This window comes from Salvelinus alpinus, chromosome 1, assembly GCF_045679555.1.
Source record: "Salvelinus alpinus chromosome 1, SLU_Salpinus.1, whole genome shotgun sequence".
NCBI classification, from domain to species: domain Eukaryota; kingdom Metazoa; phylum Chordata; class Actinopteri; order Salmoniformes; family Salmonidae; genus Salvelinus; species Salvelinus alpinus.
The window spans coordinates 117,641,086-117,655,611 of NC_092086.1; the positions used below are offsets into that span (position 1 = coordinate 117,641,086).

The following is a 14,526-nucleotide window of genomic DNA, read 5'->3' on the forward strand; positions in this document are numbered from 1 at the left end:
GACTATTATAGGACCACAGATCCACCACTATACTACACAGATCCACCACTATACTACACAGATCCACTATACTACACAGATCCACCACTATACTACACAGATCCACTATACTACACAGATCCACTATACTACACAGATCCACCACTATACTACATAGATCCACTATACTACATAGATCCACTATACTACACAGATCCACCACTATACTACATAGATCCACTATACTACACAGATCCACCACTATACTACACAGATCCACCACTATACTACATAGATCCACCACTATACTACACAGATCCACCACTATACTACATAGATCCACCACTATACTACATAGATCCACTATACCACACAGATCCACCACTATACTACACAGATCCACCACTATACTACATAGATCCACCACTATACTACATAGATCCACTATACCACACAGATCCACCACTATACTACACAGATCCACCACTATACTACATAGATCCACCACTATACTACATAGATCCACTATACCACACAGATCCACCACTATACTACACAGATCCACCACTATACTACATAGATCCACCACTATACTACATAGATCCACTATACCACACAGATCCACCACTATACTACACAGATCCACCACTATACTACATAGATCCACTATACCACACAGATCCACCACTATACTACACAGATCCACCACTATACTACACAGATCCACCACTATACTACACAGATCCACCACTACACTACACAGATCCACCACTATACTACACAGGTCCACCACTATACTACATAGATCCACCACTATACTACACAGATCCACCACTACACTACATAGATCCACTATACCACACAGATCCACCACTATACTACACAGATCCACCACTATACTACACAGATCCACCACTATACTACACAGATCCACCACTATACTACACAGATCCACCACTACACCACACAGATCCACCACTATACTACACAGATCCACCACTACACTACACAGATCCACCACTATACTACACAGGTCCACCACTATACTACACAGATCCACCACTATACTACACAGATCCACCACTATACTACATAGATCCACCACTATACTACACAGATCCACCACTATACTACACAGATCCACCACTATACTACACAGATCCACCACTATACTACACAGATCCACCACTATACTACATAGATCCACCACTATACTACACAGATCCACCACTACACTACATAGATCCACTATACCACACAGATCCACCACTATACTACACAGATCCACCACTATACTACACAGATCCACCACTATACTACACAGATCCACCACTATACTACACAGATCCACCACTACACCACACAGATCCACCACTATACTACACAGATCCACCACTACACTACACAGATCCACCACTATACTACACAGGTCCACCACTATACTACACAGATCCACCACTATACTACACAGATCCACCACTATACTACATAGATCCACCACTATACTACACAGATCCACCACTATACTACACAGATCCACCACTATACTACACAGATCCACCACTATACTACACAGATCCACCACTATACTACACAGATCCACCACTATACTACACAGATCCACCACTATACTACACAGATCCACCACTATACTACACAGATCCACCACTATACTACACAGATCCACCACTATACTACACAGATCCACCACTATACTACATAGATCCACCACTATACTACACAGATCCACCACTACACTACATAGATCCACTATACCACACAGATCCACCACTATACTACACAGATCCACCACTATACTACACAGATCCACCACTATACTACACAGATCCACCACTATACTACACAGATCCACCACTACACCACACAGATCCACCACTATACTACACAGATCCACCACTACACTACACAGATCCACCACTATACTACACAGGTCCACCACTATACTACACAGATCCACCACTATACTACACAGATCCACCACTATACTACATAGATCCACTATACTACACAGATCCACCACTATACTACACAGATCCACCACTATACTACACAGATCCACCACTATACTACACAGATCCACCACTATACTACACAGATCCACCACTATACTACATAGATCCACCACTATACTACACAGATCCACCACTACACTACATAGATCCACTATACCACACAGATCCACCACTATACTACACAGATCCACCACTATACTACACAGATCCACCACTATACTACACAGATCCACCACTATACTACACAGATCCACCACTACACCACACAGATCCACCACTATACTACACAGATCCACCACTACACTACACAGATCCACCACTATACTACACAGGTCCACCACTATACTACACAGATCCACCACTATACTACACAGATCCACCACTATACTACATAGATCCACTATACTACACAGATCCACCACTATACTACACAGATCCACCACTATACTACACAGATCCACCACTATACTACACAGATCCACCACTATACTACACAGATCCACCACTATACTACACAGATCCACCACTATACTACACAGATCCACCACTATACTACACAGATCCACCACTATACTACACAGATCCACCACTATACTACACAGATCCACCACTATACTACACGGATCCACCACTATACTACACAGATCCACCACTATACTACACAGATCCACCACTATACTACACAGATCCACCACTATACTACACAGATCCACCACTATACTACACAGATCCACCACTATACTACATGGATCCACCACTATACTACACAGATCCGCCACTATACTACACAGATCCACCACTATACTACACAGATCCACCACTATACTACACAGATCCACCACTATACTACACAGACCAACCACTATACTACACAGATCCACCACTATACTACACAGATCCACCACTATACTACACAGATCCACCACTATACTACACAGATCCACCACTATACTACACAGATCCACCACTATACTACACAGATCCACCACTATACTACACAGATCCACCACTATACTACACAGATCCACCACTACACTACACAGATCCACCACTACACTACACAGATCCACCACTATACTACACAGATCCACCACTACACTACACAGATCCACCACTATACTACACAGACCAACCACTATACTACACAGATCCACCACTATACTACACAGATCCACCACTATACTACACAGACCAACCACTATACTACACAGATCCACCACTATACTACACAGATCCACCACTATACTACACAGATCCACCACTATACTACACAGATCCACCACTATACTACACAGATCCACCACTATACTACACAGATCCACCACTATACTACACAGATCCACCACTACACTACACAGATCCACCACTATACTACACAGATCCACCACTACACTACACAGATCCACCACTATACTACACAGATCCACCACTATACTACACAGACCAACCACTATACTACACAGATCCACCACTACACTACACAGATCCACAACTATACTACACAGATCCACCACTACACCACACAGACCAACCACTATACTACACAGATCCACAACTATACTACACAGATCCACCACTACACCACACAGACCAACCACTATACTACACAGATCCACCACTACACTACACAGATCCACCACTATACTACACAGACCAACCACTATACTACACAGATCCACCACTATACTACACAGACCAACCACTATACTACACAGATCCACCACTACACTACACAGATCCACAACTATACTACACAGATCCACCACTACACCACACAGACCAACCACTATACTACACAGATCCACCACTATACTACACAGATCCACCACTACACCACACAGACCAACCACTATACTACACAGATCCACCACTATACTACACAGATCAACCACTATACTACACAGATCCACCACTATACTACACAGATCCACCACTATACTACACAGATCCACCACTACACCACACAGACCAACCACTATACTACACAGATCCACCACTATACTACACAGACCAACCACTATACTACACAGATCCACCACTATACTACACAGATCCACCACTACACCACACAGACCAACCACTATACTACACAGATCCACCACTATACTACACAGACCAACCACTATACTACACAGATCCACCACTATACTACACAGATCCACCACTACACCACACAGACCAACCACTATACTACACAGATCCACCACTATACTACACAGATCCACCACTATACTACACAGATCCACCACTATACTACACAGATCCACCACTATACTACACAGATCCACCACTATACTACACAGATCCACCACTATACTACACAGATCCACCACTACACCACACAGACCAACCACTATACTACACAGATCCACCACTATACTACACAGATCCACCACTATACTACACAGATCCACCACTATACTACACAGATCCACCACTATACTACACAGATCCACCACTATACTACACAGATCCACCACTATACTACACAGATCCACCACTTTACTACACAGATCCACCACTATACTACACAGATCCACCACTATACTACACAGATCCACAACTATACTACACAGATCCACCACTATACTACACAGATCCACCACTACACCACACAGACCCACCACTATACTACACAGATCCACCACTATACTACACAGACCAACCACTATACTACACATATCCACCACTATACTACACAGATCCACCACTATACTACACAGACCAACCACTATACTACACAGATCCACCACTATACTACACAGATCCACCACTATACTACACAGATCCACCACTATACTACACAGACCAACCACTATACTACACAGATCCACAACTATACTACACAGATCCACCACTATACTACACAGATCCACCACTACACCACACAGACCAACCACTATACTACACAGATCCACCGCTATACTACACAGACCAACCACTATACTACACAGATCCACCACTATACTACACAGATCCACCACTACACCACACAGACCAACCACTATACTACACAGATCCACCACTATACTACACAGATCCACCACTATACTACACAGATCCACCACTATACTACACAGATCCACCACTATACTACACAGATCCACCACTATACTACACAGATCCACCACTACACCACACAGATCCACCACTATACTACACGGATCCACCACTATACTACACGGATCCACCACTATACTACACAGATCCACCACTACACCACACAGACCAACCACTATACCACACAGATCCACCACTATACTACACAGATCCACCACTATACTACACAGATCCACCACTATACTACACAGATCCACCACTATACTACACAGATCCACCACTATACTACACAGATCCACCACTATACTACACAGATCCACCACTATACTACACAGATCCACCACTATACTACACAGATCCACCACTATACTACACAGATCCACCACTATACTACACAGATCCACCACTATACTACACAGATCCACCACTATACTACACAGATCCACCACTATACTACACAGACCAACCACTATACTACACGGATCCACCACTATACTACACAGATCCACCACTACACTACACAGATCCACCACTATACTACACAGATCCACCACTACACCACACAGATCCACCACTATACTACACAGATCCACCACTATACTACACAGATCCACTATACTACACAGATCCACCACTATACTACACAGATCCACCACTATACTACACAGATCCACCACTATACTACACAGATCCACCACTATACCACACAGATCCACCACTATACTACACAGATCCACCACTATACTACACAGATCCACCACTATACTACACAGATCCACCACTATACTACACAGATCCACCACTATACTACACAGATCCACCACTATACTACACAGATCCACCACTATACTACACAGATCCACCACTATACTACACAGATCCACCACTATACTACACAGATCCACCACTATACTACACAGATCCACCACTATACTACACAGATCCACCACTATACTACACAGATCCACCACTATACTACACAGATCCACCACTATACTACACAGATCCACTATACTACACAGATCCACCACTATACTACACAGATCCACCACTATACTACACAGATCCACCACTATACTACACAGATCCACCACTATACCACACAGATCCACCACTATACTACACAGATCCACCACTATACTACACAGATTCACCACTATACTACACAGATCCACCACTATACTACACAGATCCACCACTATACTACACAGATCCACCACTATACTACACAGATCCACCACTATACTACACAGATCCACCACTATACTACACGGATCCACCACTATACTACACGGATCCACCACTATACTACACAGATCCACCACTATACTACACATACACAGATCCACCACTATACTACACAGATCCACCACTATACTACACAGACCAACCACTATACTACACAGATCCACCACTATACTACACATACACAGATCCACCACTATACTACACAGATCCACCACTATACTACACAGACCAACCACTATACTACACGGATCCACCACTATACTACACAGATCCACCACTATACTACACGGATCCACCACTATACTACACAGATTCACCACTATACTACACAGATCCACCACTATACTACACAGATCCACCACTATACTACACAGATCCACCACTATACTACATAGATCCACTATACTACACAGATCCACCACTATACTACACAGATCCACCACTATGCTACACAGATCCACCACTATACTACATAGATCCACTATACTACACAGATCCACCACTATACTACACAGATCCACCACTATACTACATAGATCCACTATACTACACAGATCCACCACTATACTACATAGATCCACTATACTACACAGATCCACCACTATACTACACAGATCCACCATTATACTACACAGATCCACCACTACACCACACAGACCAACCACTATACTACACAGATCCACCACTATACTACACATACACAGATCCACCACTATACTACACAGATCCACCACTATACTACACAGACCAACCACTATACTACACGGATCCACCACTATACTACACAGATCCACCACTATACTACACGGATCCACCACTATACTACACAGATCCACCACTATACTACACAGATCCACCACTATACTACACAGATCCACCACTATACTACATAGATCCACTATACTACACAGATCCACCACTATACTACACAGATCCACCACTATACTACACAGATCCACCACTATACTACACGGATCCACCACTATACTACACGGATCCACCACTATACTACACAGATCCACCACTATACTACACAGATCCACCATTATACTACACAGATCCACCACTATACTACACAGATCCACCACTATACTACACAGATCCACCACTATACTACACAGATCCACCACTATACTACACAGATCCACCACTATACTACATAGATCCACTATACTACACAGATCCACCACTATACTACACAGATCCACCACTATACTACATAGATCCACTATACTACACAGATCCACCACTATACTACATAGATCCACTATACTACACAGATCCACCACTATACTACACAGATCCACCACTATACTACACAGATCCACCACTATACTACACAGATCCGGCACTATACTACACAGATCCACCACTATACTACACAGATCCACCACTATACTACACAGATCCACCACTATACTACACAGATCCACCACTATACTACACAGATCCACCACTATACTACACAGATCCACCACTATACTACACAGATCCACCACTATACTACACAGATCCACCACTATACGACACAGATCCACCACTATACTACATAGATCCACTATACTACACAGATCCACCACTATACTACACAGATCCACCACTATACTACACAGATCCACCACTATACTACACAGATCCGGCACTATACTACACAGATCCACCACTATACTACACAGATCCACCACTATACTACACAGATCCACCACTATACTACACAGATCCACCATTATACTACACAGATCCACTATACTACACAGATCCACCACTATACTACACAGATCCACCACTATACTACACAGATCCACCACTATACTACACAGATCCGCCACTATACTACACATATCCGCCACTATACTACACAGATCCACCACTATACTACACAGATCCACCACTATACTACACAGATCCACCACTATACTACACAGATCCACCACTATACTACACAGATCCACTACACCGTGGGGATTAGGTTATTTTCTGCATGACCCTGTTTTTTTTTTACTCCAAACCCACCTCTGGTGTTTGTTGCCAATAAGCTCTATTTTAGTCTTATCAGACCATAGCACATTTAGCAATCCCCAGTCACTTACGTTTCTGTTCTGGTGACAGCAGATTTTCAGATTTTCTGGCAACCTTTCCAAATAACAGGTTGGCATGGAGTTGGTGTCTAATTGTAGATTTGGAGACTTGGTCACCCCAAGATGTAACCAACTTCTACAATTCTTCAACTGTGATCCTTAGAGATTATTTTGCTACTTGAACCATCTTTCTGCGATCTGGCCGCTGTGTGGCGGGGGTGGGGAGGGAAATACACTTGTGTCCTCTTCCAGACAGGTTCATGCGACAGCGGTGACAGATATGTTTTACGTTTCTGCGATCCATTGCCTCTGTGTGACAGAGATGGTGAAGGAATAAGAAGTATGTTTCAGCGAGTGCAGCCATCTGTGTGACAGAGATGGTGAGGGAATAAGAAGCCCGTTTCTGCCGATCCAGCCTCTGTGTGACAGAGATGGTGAGGGCATAAGATGTACGTTTCTGCGATCCGGCCTCTGCGTCCAGAGATGGTGATGGATGACTAAGAAGTACGTTTAGCCTGTGATGTCAGCCTCATATTTATACCCGCGATGGTGAGGGAACAGGAAGTACGTTTCTGCGATAACCAGCCTAAGAGTTCCCAAAGATGGTCAGGGAATAAGAAGTACGTTTCTGCGATCCAGCCTCTGTGATCCAGAGATGGTGAGGGAATATGACAGTACGTATCTGCGATCCAGCCTCTGTGTGACAGAGATGGTCAGGGAATAAGAAGTACGTTTCTGCGATCCAGCCTCTGTGTACAGCGCATGGTGAGGGAATAAGAAGTACTGTTTCTGCGATCCAGCCTCTGTGTGACAGAGATGGTGAGGGAATAAGAAGTACGTATTACCTGCGATCCAAGCCGGTGCTGCGATCCACGCAGATGGTGAGGGAATAAGAAGTACGTTTCTGCGATCCAGCCTCTGTGTGACAGAGATGGTGAGGGAATAAGAAGTACGTTTCTGCGATCCAGCCTCTGTGTGACAGAGATGGTGAGGGAATAAGAAGTACGTTTCTGCGATCCAGCCTCTGTGTGACAGAGATGGTGAGGGAATAAGAAGTACGTTTCTGCGATCCAGCCTCTGTGTACAGAGCATGGTGAGGGAATAAGAAGTACGTTTCTGCGATCCAGCCTCTGTGTGACAGAGATGGTGAGGGAATAAGAAGTACGTTTCTGCGATCCAGCCTCTGTGTTACAGAGATGGTGAGGGAATAAGAAGTACGTTTCTGCGATCCAGCCTCTGTGTGACAGAGATGGTGAGGGAATAAGAAGTACGTTTCTGCGATCCAGCCTCTGTGTGACAGAGATGGTGAGGGAATAAGAAGTACGTTTCTGCGATCCAGCCTCTGTGTGACAGAGATGGTGAGGGAATAAGAAGTACGTTTCTGCGATCCAGCCTGTCTGTGATGATCGCTAGACGATTGGTGCACGGTGAGATAAGAAGTACGTTTCTGCGATCCAGCCTCTGTGTGACAGAGATGGTGAGGGAATAAGAAGTACGTTTCTGCGATCCAGCCTCTGTGTGACAGAGATGGTGAGGGAATAAGAAGTACGTTTCTGCGATCCAGCCTCTGTGTGACAGAGATGGTGAGGGAATAAGAAGTACGTTTCTGCGATCCAGCCTCTGTGATCCAGAGATGGTGAGGGAATAAGAAGTACGTTTCTGCGATCCAGCCTCTGTGTGACAGAGATGGTGAGGGAATAAGAAGTACGTTTCTGCGATCCAGCCTCTGCGACAGAGATGGTGAGGGAATAAGAAGTACGTTTCTGCGATCCAGCCTCTGTGTGACAGAGATGGTGAGGGAATAAGAAGTACGTTTCTGCGATCCAGCCTCTGTGTGACAGAGATGGTGAGGGAATAAGAAGTACGTTTCTGCGATCCAGCCTCTGTGTGACAGAGATGGTGAGGGAATAAGAAGTACGTTTCTGCGATCCAGCCTCTGTGTGACAGAGATGGTGAGGGAATAAGAAGTACGTTTCTGCGATCCAGCCTCTGTGTGACAGAGATGGTGAGGGAATAAGAAGTACGTTTCTGCGATCCAGCCTCTGTGTGACAGAGATGGTGAGGGAATAAGAAGTACGTTTCTGCGATCCAGCCTCTGCGATCCAGAGATGGTGAGGGAATAAGAAGTACGTTTCTGCGATCCAGCCTCTGTGTGACAGAGATGGTGAGGGAATAAGAAGTACGTTTCTGCGATCCAGCCTCTGTGTGACAGAGATGGTGAGGGAATAAGAAGTACGTTTCTGCGATCCAGCCTCTGTGTGACAGAGATGGTGAGGGAATAAGAAGTACGTTTCTGCGATCCAGCCTCTGTCGATGACGCAGAGATGGTGAGGGAATAAGAAGTACGTTTCTGCGATCCAGCCTCTGTGTGACAGAGATGGTGAGGGAATAAGAAGTACGTTTCTGCGATCCAGCCTCTGCGATCCAGAGATGGTGAGGGAATAAGAAGTACGTTTCTGCGATCCAGCCTCTGTGTGACAGAGATGGTGAGGGAATAAGAAGTACGTTTCTGCGATCCAGCCTCTGCGTGACAGAGATGGTGAGGGAATAAGAAGTACGTTTCTGCGATCCAGCCTCTGTGTGACAGAGATGGTGAGGGAATAAGAAGTACGTTTCTGCGATCCAGCCTCTGTGTGACAGAGATGGTGAGGGAATAAGAAGTACGTTTCTGCGATCCAGCCTCTGCGATCCAGAGATGGTGAGGGAATAAGAAGTACGTTTCTGCGATCCAGCCTCTGTGTGACAGAGATGGTGAGGGAATAAGAAGTACGTTTCTGCGATCCAGCCTCTGCGATCCAGAGATGGTGAGGGAATAAGAAGTACGTTTCTGCGATCCAGCCTCTGTGTGACAGAGATGGTGAGGGAATAAGAAGTACGTTTCTGCGATCCAGCCTCTGTGTGACAGAGATGGTGAGGGAATAAGAAGTACGTTTCTGCGATCCAGCCTCTGTGTGACAGAGATGGTGAGGGAATAAGAAGTACGTTTCTGCGATCCAGCCTCTGTGTGACAGAGATGGTGAGGGAATAAGAAGTACGTTTCTGCGATCCAGCCTCTGTGTGACAGAGATGGTGAGGGAATAAGAAGTACGTTTCTGCGATCCAGCCTCTGTGTGACAGAGATGGTGAGGGAATAAGAAGTACGTTTCTGCGATCCAGCCTCTGCGATCCAGAGATGGTGAGGGAATAAGAAGTACGTTTCTGCGATCCAGCCTCTGTGTGACAGAGATGGTGAGGGAATAAGAAGTACGTTTCTGCGATCCAGCCTCTGTGTGACAGAGATGGTGAGGGAATAAGAAGTACGTTTCTGCGATCCAGCCTCTGTGTGACAGAGATGGTGAGGGAATAAGAAGTACGTTTCTGCGATCCAGCCTCTGTGTGACAGAGATGGTGAGGGAATAAGAAGTACGTTTCTGCGATCCAGCCTCTGTGTGACAGAGATGGTGAGGGAATAAGAAGTACGTTTCTGCGATCCAGCCTCTGTGTGAGAGAGATGGTGAGGGAATAAGAAGTACGTTTCTGCGATCCAGCCTCTGTGTGACAGAGATGGTGAGGGAATAAGAAGTACGTTTCTGCGATCCAGGCTCTGTGTGACAGAGATGGTGAGGGAATAAGAAGTACGTTTCTGCGATCCAGCCTCTGCGATCCAGAGATGGTGAGGGAATAAGAAGTACGTTTCTGCGATCCAGAGATGGTGAGGGAATAAGAAGTACGTTTCTGCGATCCAGCCTCTGCGATCCAGAGATGGTGAGGGAATAAGAAGTACGTTTCTGCGATCCAGCCTCTGTGTGACAGAGATGGTGAGGGAATAAGAAGTACGTTTCTGCGATCCAGAGATGGTGAGGGAATAAGAAGTACGTTTCTGCGATCCAGAGATGGTGAGAGAGATGGTGAGGGAGATGGTGAGAGAGATGGTGAGGGAATAAGAAGTACGTTTCTGCGATCCAGAGATGGTGAGGGAATAAGAAGTACGTTTCTGCGATCCAGCCTCTGTGTGACAGAGATGGTGAGGGAAGCAGTGTGATGTCCAGCTACAGTAGCTACCAATTTGAAGCCGGTTTATTAATGACATCAGCCTCTCTCTGTCGGGATCACCTGTCAATCAAAGAAAGAGACACACTGATTGCTTGGATCTATAAGGAAATGAGGTTCAGGATAATTATTTTTTGCTGTTTGACTGACTGGACAGTTAGTCACCTGATTGATGGATCACTGACATGTAATCAATGTAGCAGGTGGTTCAAGTCTCAAGTTTTAAGGTCACGTGCTCAAGTAAAGTGAAATGCCTTTTTTTGCCAGCTCCAAAACGTTACAAGTAGAGAGAACAGTCTATGTCTTGGGGGGGGGGTGGAGTCTTTCACGATTTCCCGGGCCTTCCTTTCATACCGCCTGATATAGAGATCCTGGATGACAGGGAGCTCGGCCCCAGTGGTGTACTGTCCACACCACCGTCTGTAGCGCCATGCAGTGCTGTTGCCATACCAAGCAGTGATGCAGACGGTCAAGATACTCTCAATGGTACAACTGTAGAACGTTTTGAGTATTTGAGGATCCATGTCAAACCTTTTCAACCTCCTGGCCCCCCCAGCCTCCTGGCCCCCCCAGCCCCAGCCTCCCAGCCTCCTGGGGGGGCCAGGAGGTTGAAAAGGTTTGACATGGATCCTCAAATACTCAAAACGTTCTACAGTTGACCGTCTGCATCACTGCTTGGTATGGCAACAGCACTGCATGGCGCTACAGACGGTGGTGTGGACAGTACACCACTGGGGCCGAGCTCCCTGTCATCCAGGATCTCTATATCAGGCGGTATGAAAGGGGAAGAGGTGTTGTTGCGCGTTCTTCATGACTGTGCACGTGTGTGTGGACCATTTGAAGTCCTTAGTGATTTTGACACCAAAGAACTTGAAGCGCTCGACCCCGCTCCACTGCTGCCCCGTCACTGTGGGTGGGGCTTGCTCGCCCCCCTGTTTAATATAGTCCACGATCAGCTCCTTGGTCTTACTGACATTGAGGGAGAGGTTGTTGTCCCTGCACTGACCTCCTCCATTTAGGCTGTATCATCATCACTGTTAATCAGGCCTACCACCGTCGTTTCCTCAGCAAACTTGATGATGGTGTTGGAGTCGTGCGTGGCCACGCTTGTCGTGGGTGAACAGGGAGTACAGGAGGGGACTAAGCACACACCCCTGAGGTGCCCCCTCGGCCCGTCGGGAAATCCAGGATCCAGTTGCCAATGGAGGTGTTCAGTCCCAGGGTCCTCAACTTGGCAACGAGCTTGGAGCGGATAATGGTGTCGAACGCTGGGCTGTAGTCAATGAACAGTTTTCTCACATAGGTATCTGATTTACGGAATGGCGGACGATGGAGGGCCTTGTATGCTTGCTTGTGGGTAGAGTAACAGTAGTCTAGGACTTTGTCGCTCCTAGTGACGAAGGAGACGTGTGTTGTTGGATGTTGAGAATCACGTTTGAGAGGTGGAGGGGGTGTGTTTACCACAGGGTATCAAAACGTTGTGTGATGTGATGGCGTCGGAATATCTGGGAACAGTACTATACTGTATTCCTTTCCTTCCTGTGTAAAATTCTTTACAAAGACACCTTTACTTTGTCTTCCAGAAGCCTATCAGTAGTTTTACTCAGCACTGGTTTTTGTAAAGTATAGGAAACGCATATCACACTCAGCACTGGTTCTTGTAAAGTATAGGAAACGCATACCACACTCAGCACTGGTTTTTGTAAAGTATAGGAAACGCATATCACACTCAGCACTGGTTTTTGTAAAGTTTAGGGAACGCATACCACACTCAGCACTGTTTTTTGTAAAGTATAGGATATGCATACCACACTCAGCACTGGTTTTTGTAAAGTATAGGATACGCATACCACACTCAGCACTGGTTTTGTAAAGTTTAGGAAACGCATACCACACTCAGCACTGTTTTTTGTAAAGTTTAGGAAACGCATACCACACTCAGCACTGGTTTTTGTAAAGTATAGGATACGCATACCACACTCAGCACTGGTTTTTGTAAAGTATAGGATACGCATACCACACTCAGCACTGGTTTTGTAAAGTTTAGGAAATGCATACCACACTCAGCACTGGTTTTTGTAAAGTTTAGGAAACGCATA

The 14,526-nt window shown here is 45.4% G+C and overlaps 1 protein-coding gene across 2 annotated transcripts in view; it reads left to right on the plus strand.

The window, feature by feature from the left end:
- LOC139539673 (phospholipid phosphatase-related protein type 1) overlaps positions 1 to 14,526 on the plus strand; it is a 149,031-nt gene that overhangs the window by 133,099 nt on the left and 1,406 nt on the right. The gene's annotated exons all lie outside the window — the stretch shown is intronic.